Genomic DNA, 12,519 nt, shown 5'->3' with positions numbered 1-12,519 from the left:
TTCAGCTTCAGTTTGAATTTGCATATGAGTAATTGATGGTCTGTTCCACAGTCTGCCCCTGGGTTTGTTTTCATTGATGATATGGAACTTTTCCATCGTCTCTTTCCTCAGATGTAGTCAATTTGATTTCTATGTATTCCATCTGGTGAGGTCCATGTGTATAGTCATCGCTTATGCTGTCTAAAGAAGTTATTTGAAATGAACAAATCAATGATTTTGCAGAATTCTATCTCATGTGTTCTCCAGCATCATTTCTATCACCAAGGACTAAGGCCAACAATATATATATTGTTGTTGTTATGTGCCGTGGAGTCGGTTCCAACTCATAGCGATCCTGTATAGGGTTTCCGAGGCTATAAATCTTTACAGAAGCAGAAAGCCTCCTCTTTCTCTTGCTGAACAGCTGGTAGTTTCGAAGTGCTGACCTTGCGGTTTGCATCCCGATTCATAACCACTACGCTACTAGAGCTCCTATATATATATATACACACACACAATATATACATATATATATACAATCATATATATGACACATTATTATATATGCACATATATATAATTTATATTATATATGGAATCCTGGTATGGTGTTATGGATTAATGCACTGGACTTTAAAGTCTGTTGGAACCTCAAGGTTGGTGGTTTAAGCTCACCAGCTGCTCCTCAGAAACCCTATACAGGATCACTATGGGTTGGAACTGATACAATTACACTTAACAACAACAACATGTTATATATATTATCACAAAGGCCCTGGTGTTCAAAAGCAAAGAAGTCAGCTTGAGGACTAAGGTGTGCCTGACCCAAGCCATGGTATTTTCATTAACCTCATATGCATACAAAAGGTGGACGGTGAGTAAGGAAGACTGTAGAAGAGTTGATGCATTTGAGTTATGGTGTTATAGGAGAATATTAAAATATCATGGGCTACCAAAAGAACAAACCAACTTGTGTTGGATTAATTACAGCCAGAGTGTTTCTTGGGAGCCAGGATGGCCAGACTTTGTCTCTCATTCTTTGGACATATGATCAGGAAGGACCAGTCCCTAGCAAGGACATCACGTTTGGTAAAGTGGAGGGTTGGAGAAAAAGAGAAAGCCCCCCCAGCAAGATGGATTGGCACAGTGGCAGTAGTAATAGGCTCAGACTTAGCAATGATTGTGACGTTGGCTCAGGATCAGGCAGTGTTTTGTTCTGTTGTGCATAAGGTTACTATGAGTCAGAACTGATTCAATGGCACCTACAACTATGTATATAAATGTTAATAAATAGATGGTTGCCTATGCATCTCTCTTTTATTAGAGCTCTTTAATTATATTTTTGGATTCCCAGGGAAGGATAAGTCCAGCTGTGTCCTGGGATAAAGGAGAGCATATTCTTTCTAGGCAGCTAGAAGGACAGACGTCACAATAAAAGAGGAAGAGAGAGGCAGAGGTGGACAGGAGTAGGTGCCAAGAGACCAAAGGAAAACTTCACCTTCCTTTATGGAATACAAATTTTCCAAAAATGGTCTTTGTAAAATGAATTATTACTAACCAAAAGAAAGCCATGAACATTGAGGGAAATGTTGATAGATTCATAAAGCGTGATAATGACCACAAGTCCCAGTGTCTCGGTTTGCCTTGCTTGTCCTCCCACTATGTGACAGGTGTTCTGAAAGCTTGGTGCTTGTGAAATGACAAGACGTCACCTGCCTTAGGGAAGATGGTCACGTCCAGAAACGGCCGAGTCTTACCTCTAACAAAACATAGACCTCTTTTGTCCTGATTGTTTATTTGGCACTGGCCCAAAATTTCCCAGGGGACTTACTCATAACTCAACAGAAATTTGTTGCATGGAATTGTAAGAGGTGGGAAGGTTAAAAATAAACCAGATGTGAGAATCAGAAGGGGAGGAGTACTCAACTCTATGGGTCTTCTGAAATCACTGCAGAGAGCAAAAGTTCAAAAGGATCCATCCACAGATAATGATTAAACACTTTTTGGTTGGCTCTGGAATACTAAGTTTCTGGATACTGTGTATATATGATGTTCTGAGTATTCATGTGGTATGGTGGAATTGCCTTTGTGTAAAGGGGAATGGGTTGCAAATATGAAAGGAAGTTGGGGACTGACTCTAAGAGATGGTTGGGCTGTGCTTTCGTTTCAGAAAAAGTGCCCTTGTAACCAATACGAAGCAGCACTCTCAGCAGTAGGCAGCGATAGTGGGCAACAGATGCTACTCCACATATGGCTACCTTCTCAACTTTCAAGAAAACAGGCTTCTGAAATCCACCTACCTGTTCGCCATCAGCTGGTGTGTACAGTACACATAAGCTGTGGAGAGGAAAACAGAATATCCTGAACGGAATTGAACTGGTGTTTTGTTCTTTGAGATTTTATACAACTCTAGCTTTCAGGATGTTAGAAACATCATGTTCTCCACACGCTTCTCACTTTGAAATACACACCTTAGCCATGCTGAGACCCTTAGGGTTCTGGCTTGTCTTTTTGGATTTATAATTCTTGTTTGTCATGAGTGTCTACGCCCTGGAGGTAAAGACAACTTTTGAGCCATCAGAGTGGCACCCGCTCTATTGTCTGACTCTACCTATAGTCTGCCATCTCCAAGGGCTAAAAGAGGAGTATCTCTATCCAAGGCAATGACTCGAGGACCCTTTCCCATACCATCTGGGACCTTTTCCCACTCTGGCTGCCCTTTATACTTTTACTTCTGCAATTTAGTCACATTCCCAAAAGGTAAGGGAAGTTCAGGAGTTTATCTCTATATAATTGAAGAGAGAAAAACATAGTGCCTCCCATTACCAATGCTTTTACTTTGAGCTTAAAGCGTTAAACTTGTCCTTTCTCTTCAATTCTTCTTGTCTTTAGCCTCTCCTTTTAGATACCAGCTCCTTTAGGGGGAGATCTGGTCAGGTTAATAGTTTGTTCTCTTTTCTTTACTTCAAACTTAAAATACCCCTATGGCCATTTTAGTTTCTAGAGGAATATGGCTATTTGAGTACTGCAGAGTTTGGGAGCTCCCAAGAACACCCTCAACTTTTTCTATTCATCAAAAATTCTGGGATTCTCAAGACAACTGTTGTGTTTGATAACTCACTAGTACCAGAGAGCATCCCCACAACCAGAGACGTTTCAGGTGTGCACACTGGTTCCTTCAAGGTCTCACACAGAGAAATCCGCCGAGAAATACCGGGACGCCAGCACGCACCAGCACATCCCCTACCGGGAAAACAAGACCCTGACAGACACAGCGTGCTATGCCTCCATCAACACGCACCTGGGCATTGAGCAAAGCCGCCGTGATGACTTGGAGAGTCTGGGCTATGTCCTCATGTACTTCAACCTGGGCTCCCTGCCCTTGCAGGCCCTCAAAGCAGCCACCGAGCGCCAGAAGTACGAGCGGATCAGTGAGAAGATGTCCGCGCCCATCGAGGTCCTGTGCAAAGGCTACCCCTCCGAGTTCTCATCATACCTCAACTTCTGCCGCTCCCAGCGGTTCCACGACAAACCTGACTACTCCTACCTGCGCCAGCTCTTCCGCAATGTCTTCCACCAGCAAGTCTTTTCCTACGACTATGTCTTCCACTGGAACATGCTCAAATTCAGTGCAGCCCGGAACCCCGAGGACATGGACCGGGAACGGCGAGAACACGAGCGTGAGGAAAGGATGGGGCAGTTGCGAGGGTCTGCGACCCGGGCCTTGCCCCTTGGACGCCCCATGGGGGCCACTGCCAACCGGTGCCGCAGTGCTGCTGAGCCTGTGACTTCCACCCCAGCCTCCCGCATCCAGAAGCTGGCAATACTCTTCCCAGAGCCATCTCCCCGGTCGACAGAGAGAGGAAAGTGAGTATGAGGCTGCACAGAGGCGCGCTGGCCAACGTCTCGTCCTCCGACCTCACTGGGCTGCAAGAGGTGTCCCGGATTTCAGCTTCACAGACCAGCGTGCCATTTGACCACCTGGGGAAGTAAAGAGGAGCCACCACAGACCATTGTTTGTGTAGTGTCTTCACTGTGTTTTCTTTAAAAAACAAAAAAACAACAAAAAAAACAAAAACAAAAATGCAAAGAAAAGAAGAAAAACCACACACATCCAACAAAAAGAAAACAACCCAGCACAAAACCAACGGACTTCGTTTGCTTATTTTTATAATCAGCACTAACTGAAAGTCACTATCCTTACAGTTACGGTATATTCCAGTGAAATAAGAGGTGCATAGAGTGATGTTCAGGAGAGTTTTAGGCACAGAGCTTCCGCTTGTCCAGTCTGTGGAGGTATCCAGAGAGCATTTACTTCTCCCTGCAACAATGTGTGACAGACATTAAGAGGAGACTTCAAGAAATTCATGGGGAAATTTCATTATCTTTGGATTCCATTTTGCACATATTTTGGAAACCTTATCATTCACACAAAGCATTGACAACCAGGTATGCAGCCTTCTTGTCCAGAGATTTTACTTAGGTTTGGCCATGTTGTTGTTATGTGCGGGGGAGTCGGTTCTGACTCATAGCGACCCTGTACAGGGTTTCCAAGGCTGTAAATCTTTACGGGAGCAGAAAGCCTCATCTTTCTCCAGCGGAACAGCTGGTAGTTTTGAACTGCTGACCTTGAGGTTGGCAGCCCGACTTTTAACCACTAAGCTACCAGAGCTTGGCCATGTCGGCATGCTTAAATCTTCCCCCTACAAGTTAAGCAGATAATGGCATAAATTGCATTGTTAGTCTATATGATCTTGTGTAGCCCAAGGCCCCCAGGTCAACAAAGACATTTGTATTAAGCATAACATTCCAAGACCACCATAGGAGCTGTGGGCAAAGGTCAAAACTCTTTTTGAGCTAGGTTAAACCTTTAATATACTGATACTTAATAAATCCAGAGTCCTGATGTGATGCTGTAGGTTAATGCACCAAACTGCAAAGCCGTTTGAACTGCAAGGTTGGTGGTTCAAGCTCACCAGTCACTCCTGGGAAACCCTATAGAAGGTCGCTGTGGGTTGGGACCGACTTGACGGCACTTAACTAACTAACTTGTAACTCCAGTTGAAAATACTATTAGTAAAGCTGTTTCACTAATTCAGCTAGTATCTGTCACTTATTTGTATTTATTCTTTCCACTTCCATTTTGTAGACTCTCTTGAGAAATACTTTTGATCTTTCCCAACTGTTATCTATTTTTTTTTCTCTTCGGTAGCCATTAAAAGCTTCAATAGTTTGAGATAAGTGAGGATTTGGGGTCTCCTTCTTGACAACCTTGCTACTGAGTGAGATGTGTCTGAAAGTAAGTATTAAACTGAGTTATTAAGCTGAATTAAACAGACAGCACTTATTAGCAGGCAGTAAAGATAGCAGAGTTTTAGAAAAGCAAAAGTAATTTTTAAGCTCCATGAAGTTCTGGCTCTGAGTTTTTCTAAGTTGTTCTGCCAACCTTGGGCAAAGGGTTCACTTGAGGAAGATGTGGAAATGTTCTAGTTTCAGGATTCAGTTAACTAGTTGGTGACGGAAGCATTTGAGTCTCACACAGAACCCATTGTCCTAGGCCTACGATGCCCCTCAAATGATTGTAGGTTAACAGTCTTCTCATAACATCATACTTAAGCAAGGGCAGAGGTGCTGATAAAATATTCCGGCCAATCTTGAACATCATTCATGTCATCAGTGGAGAAACATTTATCACACTGAGTATATTGATTGTCAAACATTTTCATGACCATAAAAACGACAGAGTAAAAGCTTACAGCTCTCTGAAGTGTGGACTCAAGTAGTCCTTCAAACGCTAACTAAACACCTGGTATGTGTAATCCTAATTATTATTCTTAGGTGTCAAGGACTTGGTTCTGACTCATAGCAAGCCCATGCACGAGAGCTAAACACTGGCTGGTCCTACACCATCCTCAAAATTGTTGCTGTGCTTACGCTCATTTAAAACCCTTTGTGCCAATCCATCTCATTGACGGAATTCCTCTTTGTCACTGACCCTCTACCAAGCATGATGTCCTTCCCTAGGAACTAGTCCCTCCTAATAACATGTCCAGAGCACATGAGACAAAGGCTCTTCATCCTCTAATTGTAAAGAGCATTCTGGTTGTACTTCTTCTGACCATTTGTTCATTCTTTTGACTGTTGCTATGTTTCTAAGTACTGTCAAGTTGGGTTACCGTGGAGCAACTGGTAGGTCTGAACTGTCGACCTTGTGCTTAGCAGTCTAGTGCTTATCCTACAGAGTACATCAGGACTTCTACTCTTCTGCAAGTTCATATTACATTCATTATTCTTTATCACCATAATTCAAATGCATCAATTCTTCTTTGGTCTTCCTTATTGATTATATGACTTTAACAGGCATATGAGATGATTATAAATCCCCAGGCTTGTGTCAGGTACCAATTTGCCCAATGCAGTATGTCATTTGATTTCTTGATTGCTGTTTCTGTGGGCATTAATTGTGGATGCAAGCAAAATGAAAGCCTTGATAACCTAAATATTTTGTCCACTTACAATATTGCTTTTTGGTACAGTTGTGAGGATTTTTGTTTTGTTTACATTGGGTTGTAATCCATACAGATGGCTGGAGTATTTGATCTTCATCAGTAAGTGCTTCAGGTCTCTTCGCTTTCATCAAGCAAGATTGTGACATCTACATATCTCAGGTTGTTAATGAGTCTTCCTCCAGTCTTGATGCATATTCTTCTTCATATAGTCCATCTTCTCAGACTACTTGCTCAACATATAGATTGGACATGTATGGTAGAATGATACAACCCTGACACACACTTAGAAAATAAACCATGCAGTACCTCCTGTTCTGTTTGAAAAAATTGTCTTCTGGTCTATGTATAGGTTCCCCTTGAGCTAAATTAATGTTCTGGAATTCCCATTCTTGACAATGGTGTAGGACCAGGAAGTGTTTTGTTTTATTGTATACATAGGGTCACTATGAATAGGAAGTGACTCATAACACCTAACGACAACAACTCTAATTCTAGTAACCTATTTGGGCATTTGGTAAGGAATATTTTATAGACTGCTGTTGTTGTTGTTAAGTGCCATTGAGTCGGTTCCGACTCGTAGTGACCCTGTATAGGGTTTCAGAGGAGTGGATGGTGAGTTTGAGCCACCAACCTTGAGGTTCAGCAGTGATTTTTAAAATATTTGTTAATTCCTAATGAGATGTTGTTGCTGTTGTTGTTCTTAAGTGCCATCAAATCTGTTCTGACTCATAGCAACCCTGCAAAGGGTTTCCAAGAAACAACTAGTAGGTTTGAACTGCTGAGCTTGTGGTTTGCACTCCAATTCTGATCCTACAGGGAGGATATTATATCCACTGTCTTGTACATCATCACAACACACACATAACCATGAGCAGACCCACACATATACTCTCACACACAGACATGCTGGAGAAGAGGTCTAGGAAGATGTGTTGTCAAACATGAAAACCTACAGCAAACTCTATTCGCTAAAATTTTGCAGGCCACAGTGAAAGGACAACTTTCTGCAAGTTTGTATCATTTAGAACTGTTTTAAAAAAAAGAGCTCTGGTAGCGTAGTGGTTACGAATCAGGCTGTGAACTGCAAGGTCAGCAGTTTGAAACTACCAGCTGTTCTGCGGGAGAAAGATGAGGCTTTCTGCTCCCATAAAGATTTACAGCCTTGGAAACCCTGTACAGGTTCGTTTTGAGTCGGAATCGACTCCATGGTACATAACAACAACAACAACAAAAGAATGTCTCACTTAATTTTTTTCCAAAATCAAGGCAAATAGCTTAGAGGTTGCTTTGCCTTTAAAGCCATTTTCCTCTCAATTACTATCACGAGTGAATCCCAGGCTACTCCTTTCCTATATGATTATTTATAAGCTTTTCTATATTGTCAACTTCTCCCTTTTTGCAAGCCCCTCTGGGATGAGCCATGGGCTGCCCAAAGAACCAATAGATCCACTCTGGGAGAAGTGCAGCCAGAGTGCTCCTTGGCCAGGATGGCCAAACTTTGTCTCTCACACTTCGGACATATTGTCAGGAGGGACCAGTTGCTGGAGAAGGATACATGTTTGGTAAGGTGAGGGTCAGACAAAAAGAGGAAGATCCCCAACAAGATGGATTGGCCAAGTGGCAGCATCAATGGACTCAAGCGTGGCAACTGCAGTGAGGTTGGCCCAGGATCGGGCAGTGTTTCGTTCTGCTGTGCATAGGGTCACTATGGGTCGGTACCAACTCGATGGCACCTAACAACAACAACAACTAGGATGAGCAGAGACGCTCACGCTTTGGCGACATTTGTGTTTGTGATTGTCTGACCCCATTTTCCTCGAGTGCTAGAGTCATGAGTGACTTTCTGGGTTTCTGCTAGTCTGAAAGTTGTTGTTAAGTACCGTTGAGTCGATTCTGACCCATAGCGACCCTTTATAGGGTTTCTGAGGAGCAGCTGGTGAGCTTGAACTGCTGATCTTGCAGTTCAAACGGCTTTGCAGTCTGGCACATTAACCCACAGCGCCACACCAGGACTCCAGTCTGAAAGTGGTGGTACACATTTTCCTTTCAGTCCCTCACTGTGAAAACTTTGGTTTCTCTTAGAAGTCAGCTGACCCTTCTTCCACCTCACACCTGCCTCCAGCTGCCTCATTTCATGAACTTGTTACGCTAAAACACAGTAACGTGGCAGGCTATGACACTTTCATGTAGTCTCAAAAGCCAGGGAAGATGAAGTGTGTGTGTGTGTGTGGGGGGGAACATCCTGTGAAAACAACATTGAAGAACAAGTGGAAGAATTCAGCTCTTTATTTTCCATTTTGAGTTCTTAATCTGGAAATACTGAGAAAGCATGCCAACGTGAATCAGAAGCTGAGTATTAGAGGGCATGTTCCAATGGTCTGTGTTGTTCATTGTCATCAGATTGGCTCCTTGTGTTTAATAGCATGAAATGCTGCCTGGTACTGAGCCATCTTCATGACCACAGGTATATTTGAGCCTATTGCAGCCACCATGTCAGTCCATCTCATTGATGGCTTCCCTCGCCTTTGCTGGACCTCCATGCTACTAAACATGATGCCCTTCTCCAGCAACTGATCTTCCTGATGCTCCAAAGTGAGTGACCCAAAGTCTCTGGCAATATTGTGTGATCCATAGGGTCCACTGGATAATTTTCAGAAGCTAATCACCAAATCTTTCTTTGTCTTATTCCTAAGTGGAGGAGGAATGCGTTCATAGCAATAGCCAACTTAAAACTAGAGTCATAATTACAAATTGCATTTGTACTATCGTTTAAAGTTTATAAAACATGACTCCATTTGATTAGCACAGCATTTTGAGGGAAGAATTACTTCATCCTAGCTTATGAGTAAACACAGCTAGTTATGATGTTACCTTCACAGGACCAGTATCTAGTTAATGAAGCTGGGTTTCAGATTCTGAAAGAATTGTTTTACAAATTAATGTCCTATCTTACTTATCTAGTACTAGTATGACAGAAATATCACAGGGGTGGCTTCACCAAACAGAAATTGATTTTCTTACAATTTGTTATTTTTAGGTGTTGTAGAGTTGGATTCAACTCATAGTAACCCTGTGTAGGGTTTCCAAGAAGCAGCTGGTGAGTTTTTACCGCCAGCCTTGCAGTTCAAACCGACCTTAAGGTCAAGTTCTTATCCTACAGTGCCAAGCCAGGACTCCATAGGTACTTAGGTTTTTAATCAATACGAAAAAAGAAGTAAGCTGTTTTGGAGGGTGATTTCATTATATCTTTCAAATCAAACTTAAGTTAATATTGCTTGCTAATGAGTTAGCGTTGTGGTTACAAATTGGGCTGCTAACCCCAAGGTTGTCAGTTCAAAATTACCAGCTGTTCTGTGGAAGAAAGATGAGGCTTTCTGCTCCCGTAAAGATTTACAGCCTTGGAAACCTTGTGCAGGGTCATTAAGAGTCGGAACCTACTCCATGGTACTTAACAACAACAACAATGAGATATTGTTAGTTAAAGAAGAAAGTCATATCTAGACCACTATTAATTGATTATTTTTTCCTCCCTAAGTGACTTTGTTTTTGTTTTTTGAGAAGCTGGGTACATGGTACATGGCCTACTTGACCAACTCTTTAAGGTTCACAAGAGCAAATTAAAGAATTAAAGTTATCCCTTCTGTTCATTGCTTTTCAACACATACAAACACAGAGAAAGAATTAAAAAATAACTCATTTATTCAATTTTATAATATTTTTACATAAAAATATCAAAATTGCCATAGGTCTCAGTATCAATGAATAGCTATGCATCTATCTGTGTATGTATCTATGAATTTCCAAAAGCTGATTTGAATCTAAGGCATGCCTTGCATCTGATTGCATCTCAGAATCCAGGGACTGTGCTCGTGAAGCTGAATTATGTCAATTAAGATGTATGAAGAGAAATCTCTTTCTGCTATACACTGTGTATTCCGTCTCTTCTATATCATGGTTCTGATGTGTAAATAAATTTTACCAGAGTTTCCTTTACACAGAAAGTAACATTTTTAAAGTTCTTTGGTGGAGGGACATGTGGCCTGGCTTCACTGATCTGCAAACAACACACCCTTTGAGCCCTATTATCCTCCAGACGGTTTTCTTACTGAGCAGTTATGAAGGTTTATGACCAAGTTATAAACAGGAGAAAGAGCTTATGCTAATGAGGTCAACACTGCTTCTGTTATGTCTTTGACTTATTAAATCTCCCCCAAAGGGAATATCTCTTCCAAATGGTCTAAACATAAGAGAAGAACTTTTACCAAGCTGAAGACTTCAACTACAACTGTACTTAATGCTGTGGAGCTGTATGGAAAGTTTACTTATAACTGTACCTGTTTCTCTCCAACTATAATAGTAACACTTAAGTGTTTGTATTTAAAATCATTTCTACAAATGTATGTCCTTATTCCACCACCTGTGGTGGCTTGCATGCTGCTATATGATGCTGGGAGCTCTGCCAACAGTATTTCGAATACCCAGCAGGACCAACCCTGCTGAACATGTTCTAGCAGTGTCCAAACAAAGATAGATTAGGAAGAAAGGCCTGGTGATCAACTTCTGAAAATTAGGAATGTAAAGCTTATGAGTCACAACAGAACACCATCCAACATGCTTTATTTAAACATGCCATCAGAAGGGATCAATTGCCAGAGGGGAACACCATGTTTGGTGAAGCAGAGGGCCAGAGAGAATGAAGGAGACCCTTGGTGAGGTAGATTGGCACAGTAACCACATGTGTGATGGACTCAAACATGCCAGTGATTGTGAGAATGGTGCAGAACTGGGCAGCATTTCCTTCTCTTGTACATATGGTGGTCATGAGTCAGAGTCCACATGATGGCAACCATCTATCTATCTATCTATCTATCTATCTATCTATCTATCTATCTAACTATCTATCTATCTAAACTGTCTTCAGATGGGGAGTGAGGGAATGGGAGGAAATAATTATATATATTTTGTTAGATCTATTGGTTTGCACATTGTTGTTGTCGTTAAGTGCCACCTAGTTGGTTCTGACCCATAGTGACTGTGTATAGGGTTTCCGAGGATTGACTGTGGTGACCTTGAACCACTGAACTTGGGGTTCAAACTGACCTTGTGGTCTAGTGCTTATACTACAGCATTATGTCTTTCTTCCTTCAGATCCTGAGTTCTACATCAAGGAGATGCTTTTGCCACAATAAGGTGATATTTGATTGGGTGAGAGTGCACAGCATCATTGAATTAGAATACAAAATTATATAAAAGTTCAAGCATCATTCAGCATATGACTGAGTCCCTATAGATTAACTCATTCTAGTACAATGGATGAAGGCCTGCTGATTGCAACTTTGTAGTCAATATTTATCAATTTGCAATCCTAGTTTTAGCCCAGAATTTGTATAGTCTTTGAAAAGGAAGTCACCAGCTTGAGTTAGATGGGGTGGGTAGCCAGACATCTGCTCATGCATACAAATGAGGGTTTTGTGAATGCCAATTTGGAGAGCCCTTTTAAAAATGCAGCCCTGAGTGTCTACTTTGAGCTTCAGTATGATATGTGGTAGGAGACCACTTAACCAGCAAGTTTACCTCTAATTTTAGCTTCACCTGCATGAAAGCTGGTGTGATACAGCAGTGTGCCGCAGACATTAACAACATCTAAGGGCAGTGAGAAAGAACCTGGAATTTGATGTAGTCCAAGGGAAGAATCGTAAAAATATCACTGGTGGTTTTGTGTTGTTTTAAAATTTTCAGGAAATCTCTGATGAATATTAGGGTAAAAGAGATAATTTACTTCTTCACAGGAACACATTTTAAATACCATTTATTTCCTACTTTGGCAGCTTAAGAAAAGCTTCCTACATACAAAGGAAGCAAAACAAAACAAGCTGTTTGGAGAATTGATTCTCGAACAAAGCCTTCTTGAATGAAGCAGTGTCCCCAGTTTTGTTTTGTTTTGTTTTAAACTATATATACACATATATACGTTGTTGCTAAGTGCCTTTGAGTTGGTTCTGACTCACAGTGACCCTATATAGGGAGGGTT

At 41.6% G+C, this 12,519-nt stretch overlaps 1 pseudogene; it reads left to right on the top strand.

Annotated features, from left to right (window-relative positions):
• Nucleotides 1-2,514: 2,514 nt before the first annotated feature.
• On the top strand, nt 2,515-3,972 carry LOC102824823 (annotated as a pseudogene).
• Nucleotides 3,973-12,519: the final 8,547 nt, after the last annotated feature.

This window comes from Chrysochloris asiatica, unplaced genomic scaffold (genome assembly GCF_000296735.1).
Source record: "Chrysochloris asiatica unplaced genomic scaffold, ChrAsi1.0 scaffold00040, whole genome shotgun sequence".
Classification (NCBI taxonomy): domain Eukaryota; kingdom Metazoa; phylum Chordata; class Mammalia; order Afrosoricida; family Chrysochloridae; genus Chrysochloris; species Chrysochloris asiatica.
The sequence above is the reverse complement of the archived record's forward strand: the minus strand, read 5'-3'. Positions and strand labels throughout refer to the sequence as shown.